Raw genomic sequence first — 7500 nt, forward strand, 5'->3', positions numbered from 1 at the left:
GGTCTCCCATCCAAGTACTAACCAGGCCCGACCCTGCTTAGCTTCCGAGATCAGACGAGATCGGGCGTTGCCAGGCTGGTATGGCCGTACCAAATAAGTTGACAACCAAAGGCTACTTATCCATATACAGATTTAGCAATTGACAATGCAAGGTAGTCTCTCTCTCTCTCTCTCTCGTGTCAAAATGAAAACAGCTTCCAGCCCCTTTCATGAAGGACTACTTGTGCATATTGCAAGATGTCAGTTTCTAAGTGAATGAGCAAAAGAGCATACAGCACCTGGTATTCCCAGGCGGTCTCCCATCCAAGTACTAACCAGGCCCGACCCTGCTTAGCTTCCGAGATCAGACGAGATCGGGCGTTGCCAGGCTGGTATGGCCGTACGAAATAAGTTGACAACCATAGGCTACTTATCCATATACAGATTTAGCAATTGACAATGCAAGGTGGTCTCTATCTCTCTCTCTCGTGTCAAAATGAAAACAGCTTCCAGCCCCTTTCATGAAGGACTACTTGTGCATATTGCAAGATTTCAGTTTCTAAGTGAATGAGCAAAAGAGCATACAGCACCTGGTATTCCCAGGCGGTCTCCCATCCAAGTACTAACCAGGCCCGACCCTGCTTAGCTTCCGAGATCAGACGAGATCGGGCGTTGCCAGGCTGGTATGGCCGTACGAAATAAGTTGACAACCATAGGCTACTTATCCATATACAGATTTAGCAATTGACAATGCAAGGTAGTCTCTCTCTCTCTCTCTCTCGTGTCAAAATGAAAAGAGCTTCCAGCCCCTTTCATGAAGGACTACTTGTGCATATTGCAAGATGTCAGTTTCTAAGTGAATGAGCAAAAGAGCATACAGCACCTGGTATTCCCAGGCGGTCTCCCATCCAAGTACTAACCAGGCCCGACCCTGCTTAGCTTCCGAGATCAGACGAGATCGGGCGTTGCCAGGCTGGTATGGCCGTACGAAATAAGTTGACAACCATAGGCTACTTATCCATATACAGATTTAGCAATTGACAATGCAAGGTGGTCTCTCTCTCTCTCTCTCTCTCTCTCTCTCGTGTCAAAATGAAAACAGCTTCCAGCCCCTTTCATGAAGGACTACTTGTGCATATTGCAAGATTTCAGTTTCTAAGTGAATGAGCAAAAGAGCATACAGCACCTGGTATTCCCAGGCGGTCTCCCATCCAAGTACTAACCAGGCCCGACCCTGCTTAGCTTCCGAGATCAGACGAGATCGGGCGTTGCCAGGCTGGTATGGCCGTACGAAATAAGTTGACAACCATAGGCTACTTATCCATATACAGATTTAGCAATTGACAATGCAAGGTGGTCTCTCTCTCTCTCTCTCGTGTCAAAATGAAAACAGCTTCCAGCCCCTTTCATGAAGGACTACTTGTGCATATTGCAAGATTTCAGTTTCTAAGTGAATGAGCAAAAGAGCATACAGCACCTGGTATTCCCAGGCGGTCTCCCATCCAAGTACTAACCAGGCCCGACCCTGCTTAGCTTCCGAGATCAGACGAGATCGGGCGTTGCCAGGCTGGTATGGCCGTACGAAATAAGTTGACAACCATAGGCTACTTATCCATATACAGATTTAGCAATTGACAATGCAAGGTGGTCTCTCTCTCTCTCTCTCTCTCTCTCTCTCGTGTCAAAATGAAAACAGCTTCCAGCCCCTTTCATGAAGGACTACTTGTGCATATTGCAAGATTTCAGTTTCTAAGTGAATGAGCAAAAGAGCATACAGCACCTGGTATTCCCAGGCGGTCTCCCATCCAAGTACTAACCAGGCCCGACCCTGCTTAGCTTCCGAGATCAGGCGTTGCCAGGCTGGTATGGCCGTACGAAATAAGTTGACAACCATAGGCTACTTATCCATATACAGATTTAGCAATTGACAATGCAAGGTAGTCTCTCTCTCTCTCTCTCTCTCTCGTGTCAAAATGAAAACAGCTTCCAGCCCCTTTCATGAAGGACTACTTGTGCATATTGCAAGATGTCAGTTTCTAAGTGAATGAGCAAAAGAGCATACAGCACCTGGTATTCCCAGGCGGTCTCCCATCCAAGTACTAACCAGGCCCGACCCTGCTTAGCTTCCGAGATCAGACGAGATCGGGCGTTGCCAGGCTGGTATGGCCGTACGAAATAAGTTGACAACCATAGGCTACTTATCCATATACAGATTTAGCAATTGACAATGCAAGGTAGTCTCTCTCTCTCTCTCTCTCTCTCTCTCTCTCTCTCTCGTGTCAAAATGAAAACAGCTTCCAGCCCCTTTCATGAAGGACTACTTGTGCATATTGCAAGATGTCAGTTTCTAAGTGAATGAGCAAAAGAGCATACAGCACCTGGTATTCCCAGGCGGTCTCCCATCCAAGTACTAACCAGGCCCGACCCTGCTTAGCTTCCGAGATCAGGCGTTGCCAGGCTGGTATGGCCGTACGAAATAAGTTGACAACCATAGGCTACTTATCCATATACAGATTTAGCAATTGACAATGCAAGGTAGTCTCTCTCTCTCTCTCTCTCTCTCGTGTCAAAATGAAAACAGCTTCCAGCCCCTTTCATGAAGGACTACTTGTGCATATTGCAAGATGTCAGTTTCTAAGTGAATGAGCAAAAGAGCATACAGCACCTGGTATTCCCAGGCGGTCTCCCATCCAAGTACTAACCAGGCCCGACCCTGCTTAGCTTCCGAGATCAGACGAGATCGGGCGTTGCCAGGCTGGTATGGCCGTACGAAATAAGTTGACAACCATAGGCTACTTATCCATATACAGATTTAGCAATTGACAATGCAAGGTAGTCTCTCTCTCTCTCTCTCTCTCTCGTGTCAAAATGAAAACAGCTTCCAGCCCCTTTCATGAAGGACTACTTGTGCATATTGCAAGATGTCAGTTTCTAAGTGAATGAGCAAAAGAGCATACAGCACCTGGTATTCCCAGGCGGTCTCCCATCCAAGTACTAACCAGGCCCGACCCTGCTTAGCTTCCGAGATCAGACGAGATCGGGCGTTGCCAGGCTGGTATGGCCGTACGAAATAAGTTGACAACCATAGGCTACTTATCCATATACAGATTTAGCAATTGACAATGCAAGGTGGTCTCTATCTCTCTCTCTCGTGTCAAAATGAAAACAGCTTCCAGCCCCTTTCATGAAGGACTACTTGTGCATATTGCAAGATTTCAGTTTCTAAGTGAATGAGCAAAAGAGCATACAGCACCTGGTATTCCCAGGCGGTCTCCCATCCAAGTACTAACCAGGCCCGACCCTGCTTAGCTTCCGAGATCAGGCGTTGCCAGGCTGGTATGGCCGTACGAAATAAGTTGACAACCATAGGCTACTTATCCATATACAGATTTAGCAATTGACAATGCAAGGTAGTCTCTCTCTCTCTCTCTCTCTCTCGTGTCAAAATGAAAACAGCTTCCAGCCCCTTTCATGAAGGACTACTTGTGCATATTGCAAGATGTCAGTTTCTAAGTGAATGAGCAAAAGAGCATACAGCACCTGGTATTCCCAGGCGGTCTCCCATCCAAGTACTAACCAGGCCCGACCCTGCTTAGCTTCCGAGATCAGACGAGATCGGGCGTTGCCAGGCTGGTATGGCCGTACGAAATAAGTTGACAACCATAGGCTACTTATCCATATACAGATTTAGCAATTGACAATGCAAGGTAGTCTCTCTCTCTCTCTCTCTCTCTCTCTCTCTCTCTCTCGTGTCAAAATGAAAACAGCTTCCAGCCCCTTTCATGAAGGACTACTTGTGCATATTGCAAGATGTCAGTTTCTAAGTGAATGAGCAAAAGAGCATACAGCACCTGGTATTCCCAGGCGGTCTCCCATCCAAGTACTAACCAGGCCCGACCCTGCTTAGCTTCCGAGATCAGGCGTTGCCAGGCTGGTATGGCCGTACGAAATAAGTTGACAACCATAGGCTACTTATCCATATACAGATTTAGCAATTGACAATGCAAGGTAGTCTCTCTCTCTCTCTCTCTCTCTCGTGTCAAAATGAAAACAGCTTCCAGCCCCTTTCATGAAGGACTACTTGTGCATATTGCAAGATGTCAGTTTCTAAGTGAATGAGCAAAAGAGCATACAGCACCTGGTATTCCCAGGCGGTCTCCCATCCAAGTACTAACCAGGCCCGACCCTGCTTAGCTTCCGAGATCAGACGAGATCGGGCGTTGCCAGGCTGGTATGGCCGTACGAAATAAGTTGACAACCATAGGCTACTTATCCATATACAGATTTAGCAATTGACAATGCAAGGTAGTCTCTCTCTCTCTCTCTCTCTCTCGTGTCAAAATGAAAACAGCTTCCAGCCCCTTTCATGAAGGACTACTTGTGCATATTGCAAGATGTCAGTTTCTAAGTGAATGAGCAAAAGAGCATACAGCACCTGGTATTCCCAGGCGGTCTCCCATCCAAGTACTAACCAGGCCCGACCCTGCTTAGCTTCCGAGATCAGACGAGATCGGGCGTTGCCAGGCTGGTATGGCCGTACGAAATAAGTTGACAACCATAGGCTACTTATCCATATACAGATTTAGCAATTGACAATGCAAGGTGGTCTCTATCTCTCTCTCTCGTGTCAAAATGAAAACAGCTTCCAGCCCCTTTCATGAAGGACTACTTGTGCATATTGCAAGATTTCAGTTTCTAAGTGAATGAGCAAAAGAGCATACAGCACCTGGTATTCCCAGGCGGTCTCCCATCCAAGTACTAACCAGGCCCGACCCTGCTTAGCTTCCGAGATCAGACGAGATCGGGCGTTGCCAGGCTGGTATGGCCGTACGAAATAAGTTGACAACCATAGGCTACTTATCCATATACAGATTTAGCAATTGACAATGCAAGGTAGTCTCTCTCTCTCTCTCTCTCGTGTCAAAATGAAAAGAGCTTCCAGCCCCTTTCATGAAGGACTACTTGTGCATATTGCAAGATGTCAGTTTCTAAGTGAATGAGCAAAAGAGCATACAGCACCTGGTATTCCCAGGCGGTCTCCCATCCAAGTACTAACCAGGCCCGACCCTGCTTAGCTTCCGAGATCAGACGAGATCGGGCGTTGCCAGGCTGGTATGGCCGTACGAAATAAGTTGACAACCATAGGCTACTTATCCATATACAGATTTAGCAATTGACAATGCAAGGTGGTCTCTCTCTCTCTCTCTCTCTCTCTCTCTCTCTCGTGTCAAAATGAAAACAGCTTCCAGCCCCTTTCATGAAGGACTACTTGTGCATATTGCAAGATTTCAGTTTCTAAGTGAATGAGCAAAAGAGCATACAGCACCTGGTATTCCCAGGCGGTCTCCCATCCAAGTACTAACCAGGCCCGACCCTGCTTAGCTTCCGAGATCAGACGAGATCGGGCGTTGCCAGGCTGGTATGGCCGTACGAAATAAGTTGACAACCATAGGCTACTTATCCATATACAGATTTAGCAATTGACAATGCAAGGTGGTCTCTCTCTCTCTCTCTCGTGTCAAAATGAAAACAGCTTCCAGCCCCTTTCATGAAGGACTACTTGTGCATATTGCAAGATTTCAGTTTCTAAGTGAATGAGCAAAAGAGCATACAGCACCTGGTATTCCCAGGCGGTCTCCCATCCAAGTACTAACCAGGCCCGACCCTGCTTAGCTTCCGAGATCAGACGAGATCGGGCGTTGCCAGGCTGGTATGGCCGTACGAAATAAGTTGACAACCATAGGCTACTTATCCATATACAGATTTAGCAATTGACAATGCAAGGTGGTCTCTCTCTCTCTCTCTCGTGTCAAAATGAAAACAGCTTCCAGCCCCTTTCATGAAGGACTACTTGTGCATATTGCAAGATTTCAGTTTCTAAGTGAATGAGCAAAAGAGCATACAGCACCTGGTATTCCCAGGCGGTCTCCCATCCAAGTACTAACCAGGCCCGACCCTGCTTAGCTTCCGAGATCAGGCGTTGCCAGGCTGGTATGGCCGTACGAAATAAGTTGACAACCATAGGCTACTTATCCATATACAGATTTAGCAATTGACAATGCAAGGTAGTCTCTCTCTCTCTCTCTCTCTCTCGTGTCAAAATGAAAACAGCTTCCAGCCCCTTTCATGAAGGACTACTTGTGCATATTGCAAGATGTCAGTTTCTAAGTGAATGAGCAAAAGAGCATACAGCACCTGGTATTCCCAGGCGGTCTCCCATCCAAGTACTAACCAGGCCCGACCCTGCTTAGCTTCCGAGATCAGACGAGATCGGGCGTTGCCAGGCTGGTATGGCCGTACGAAATAAGTTGACAACCATAGGCTACTTATCCATATACAGATTTAGCAATTGACAATGCAAGGTAGTCTCTCTCTCTCTCTCTCTCTCTCTCTCTCTCTCGTGTCAAAATGAAAACAGCTTCCAGCCCCTTTCATGAAGGACTACTTGTGCATATTGCAAGATGTCAGTTTCTAAGTGAATGAGCAAAAGAGCATACAGCACCTGGTATTCCCAGGCGGTCTCCCATCCAAGTACTAACCAGGCCCGACCCTGCTTAGCTTCCGAGATCAGGCGTTGCCAGGCTGGTATGGCCGTACGAAATAAGTTGACAACCATAGGCTACTTATCCATATACAGATTTAGCAATTGACAATGCAAGGTAGTCTCTCTCTCTCTCTCTCTCTCTCGTGTCAAAATGAAAACAGCTTCCAGCCCCTTTCATGAAGGACTACTTGTGCATATTGCAAGATGTCAGTTTCTAAGTGAATGAGCAAAAGAGCATACAGCACCTGGTATTCCCAGGCGGTCTCCCATCCAAGTACTAACCAGGCCCGACCCTGCTTAGCTTCCGAGATCAGACGAGATCGGGCGTTGCCAGGCTGGTATGGCCGTACAAAATAAGTTGACAACCATAGGCTACTTATCCATATACAGATTTAGCAATTGACAATGCAAGGTGGTCTCTCTCTCTCTCTCTCGTGTCAAAATGAAAACAGCTTCCAGCCCCTTTCATGAAGGACTACTTGTGCATATTGCAAGATTTCAGTTTCTAAGTGAATGAGCAAAAGAGCATACAGCACCTGGTATTCCCAGGCGGTCTCCCATCCAAGTACTAACCAGGCCCGACCCTGCTTAGCTTCCGAGATCAGGCGTTGCCAGGCTGGTATGGCCGTACGAAATAAGTTGACAACCATAGGCTACTTATCCATATACAGATTTAGCAATTGACAATGCAAGGTAGTCTCTCTCTCTCTCTCTCTCTCTCGTGTCAAAATGAAAACAGCTTCCAGCCCCTTTCATGAAGGACTACTTGTGCATATTGCAAGATGTCAGTTTCTAAGTGAATGAGCAAAAGAGCATACAGCACCTGGTATTCCCAGGCGGTCTCCCATCCAAGTACTAACCAGGCCCGACCCTGCTTAGCTTCCGAGATCAGACGAGATCGGGCGTTGCCAGGCTGGTATGGCCGTACGAAATAAGTTGACAACCATAGGCTACTTATCCATATACAGATTTAGCAA

The 7500-nt window shown here is 47.0% G+C and overlaps 19 non-coding genes and 7 pseudogenes across 19 annotated transcripts in view; all 26 read right to left on the bottom strand.

Annotated features, from left to right (window-relative positions):
• LOC146230175 (5S ribosomal RNA) overlaps window positions 1-92 on the bottom strand; it is a 119-nt gene extending 27 nt beyond the window's left edge. Inside the window, exon 1 of the ribosomal RNA XR_014746171.1 lies at window positions 1-92. This exon is cut by the window's left edge and continues 27 nt beyond it. This is a non-coding gene — a ribosomal RNA (5S ribosomal RNA).
• Window positions 93-266: 174 nt separating this feature from the next.
• LOC146230176 (5S ribosomal RNA) lies at window positions 267-385 on the bottom strand. The gene has a single exon (XR_014743479.1). It is a non-coding gene; the product is annotated as a 5S ribosomal RNA (ribosomal RNA).
• Window positions 386-557: 172 nt separating this feature from the next.
• On the bottom strand, window positions 558-676 carry LOC146230177 (5S ribosomal RNA). The gene has a single exon (XR_014743480.1). It is a non-coding gene; the product is annotated as a 5S ribosomal RNA (ribosomal RNA).
• Window positions 677-850: 174 nt separating this feature from the next.
• Window positions 851-969, bottom strand: LOC146230178 (5S ribosomal RNA). Its single transcript, XR_014743481.1, has one exon. It is a non-coding gene; the product is annotated as a 5S ribosomal RNA (ribosomal RNA).
• Window positions 970-1153: 184 nt separating this feature from the next.
• On the bottom strand, window positions 1154-1272 carry LOC146230179 (5S ribosomal RNA). The gene has a single exon (XR_014743482.1). It is a non-coding gene; the product is annotated as a 5S ribosomal RNA (ribosomal RNA).
• Window positions 1273-1444: 172 nt separating this feature from the next.
• Window positions 1445-1563, bottom strand: LOC146230180 (5S ribosomal RNA). Its single transcript, XR_014743483.1, has one exon. It is a non-coding gene; the product is annotated as a 5S ribosomal RNA (ribosomal RNA).
• A 184-nt stretch (window positions 1564-1747) lies between these two features.
• On the bottom strand, window positions 1748-1856 carry LOC146230181 (5S ribosomal RNA; annotated as a pseudogene).
• A 178-nt stretch (window positions 1857-2034) lies between these two features.
• LOC146230182 (5S ribosomal RNA) lies at window positions 2035-2153 on the bottom strand. Its single transcript, XR_014743485.1, has one exon. It is a non-coding gene; the product is annotated as a 5S ribosomal RNA (ribosomal RNA).
• Window positions 2154-2345: 192 nt separating this feature from the next.
• On the bottom strand, window positions 2346-2454 carry LOC146230183 (5S ribosomal RNA; annotated as a pseudogene).
• Window positions 2455-2632: 178 nt separating this feature from the next.
• Window positions 2633-2751, bottom strand: LOC146230184 (5S ribosomal RNA). Its single transcript, XR_014743486.1, has one exon. It is a non-coding gene; the product is annotated as a 5S ribosomal RNA (ribosomal RNA).
• A 178-nt stretch (window positions 2752-2929) lies between these two features.
• On the bottom strand, window positions 2930-3048 carry LOC146230185 (5S ribosomal RNA). Its single transcript, XR_014743487.1, has one exon. It is a non-coding gene; the product is annotated as a 5S ribosomal RNA (ribosomal RNA).
• Window positions 3049-3220: 172 nt separating this feature from the next.
• LOC146230186 (5S ribosomal RNA) lies at window positions 3221-3329 on the bottom strand (annotated as a pseudogene).
• Window positions 3330-3507: 178 nt separating this feature from the next.
• On the bottom strand, window positions 3508-3626 carry LOC146230187 (5S ribosomal RNA). The gene has a single exon (XR_014743488.1). It is a non-coding gene; the product is annotated as a 5S ribosomal RNA (ribosomal RNA).
• A 192-nt stretch (window positions 3627-3818) lies between these two features.
• Window positions 3819-3927, bottom strand: LOC146230188 (5S ribosomal RNA; annotated as a pseudogene).
• Window positions 3928-4105: 178 nt separating this feature from the next.
• On the bottom strand, window positions 4106-4224 carry LOC146230189 (5S ribosomal RNA). Its single transcript, XR_014743489.1, has one exon. It is a non-coding gene; the product is annotated as a 5S ribosomal RNA (ribosomal RNA).
• A 178-nt stretch (window positions 4225-4402) lies between these two features.
• Window positions 4403-4521, bottom strand: LOC146230190 (5S ribosomal RNA). The gene has a single exon (XR_014743490.1). It is a non-coding gene; the product is annotated as a 5S ribosomal RNA (ribosomal RNA).
• Window positions 4522-4693: 172 nt separating this feature from the next.
• On the bottom strand, window positions 4694-4812 carry LOC146230191 (5S ribosomal RNA). The gene has a single exon (XR_014743491.1). It is a non-coding gene; the product is annotated as a 5S ribosomal RNA (ribosomal RNA).
• A 174-nt stretch (window positions 4813-4986) lies between these two features.
• LOC146230192 (5S ribosomal RNA) lies at window positions 4987-5105 on the bottom strand. The gene has a single exon (XR_014743492.1). It is a non-coding gene; the product is annotated as a 5S ribosomal RNA (ribosomal RNA).
• A 188-nt stretch (window positions 5106-5293) lies between these two features.
• On the bottom strand, window positions 5294-5412 carry LOC146230193 (5S ribosomal RNA). The gene has a single exon (XR_014743493.1). It is a non-coding gene; the product is annotated as a 5S ribosomal RNA (ribosomal RNA).
• A 172-nt stretch (window positions 5413-5584) lies between these two features.
• On the bottom strand, window positions 5585-5703 carry LOC146230194 (5S ribosomal RNA). The gene has a single exon (XR_014743494.1). It is a non-coding gene; the product is annotated as a 5S ribosomal RNA (ribosomal RNA).
• A 172-nt stretch (window positions 5704-5875) lies between these two features.
• On the bottom strand, window positions 5876-5984 carry LOC146230195 (5S ribosomal RNA; annotated as a pseudogene).
• Window positions 5985-6162: 178 nt separating this feature from the next.
• LOC146230196 (5S ribosomal RNA) lies at window positions 6163-6281 on the bottom strand. Its single transcript, XR_014743496.1, has one exon. It is a non-coding gene; the product is annotated as a 5S ribosomal RNA (ribosomal RNA).
• Window positions 6282-6469: 188 nt separating this feature from the next.
• LOC146230197 (5S ribosomal RNA) lies at window positions 6470-6578 on the bottom strand (annotated as a pseudogene).
• A 178-nt stretch (window positions 6579-6756) lies between these two features.
• Window positions 6757-6875, bottom strand: LOC146230198 (5S ribosomal RNA). Its single transcript, XR_014745349.1, has one exon. It is a non-coding gene; the product is annotated as a 5S ribosomal RNA (ribosomal RNA).
• Window positions 6876-7047: 172 nt separating this feature from the next.
• Window positions 7048-7156, bottom strand: LOC146230199 (5S ribosomal RNA; annotated as a pseudogene).
• Window positions 7157-7334: 178 nt separating this feature from the next.
• LOC146230200 (5S ribosomal RNA) lies at window positions 7335-7453 on the bottom strand. Its single transcript, XR_014743497.1, has one exon. It is a non-coding gene; the product is annotated as a 5S ribosomal RNA (ribosomal RNA).
• Between the last annotated feature and the right edge of the window lie 47 nt (window positions 7454-7500).

This window comes from Hypomesus nipponensis, chromosome 24 (genome assembly GCF_054491055.1).
Source record: "Hypomesus nipponensis isolate SF chromosome 24, ASM5449105v1, whole genome shotgun sequence".
Taxonomy (NCBI): Eukaryota; Metazoa; Chordata; class Actinopteri; order Osmeriformes; family Osmeridae; genus Hypomesus; species Hypomesus nipponensis.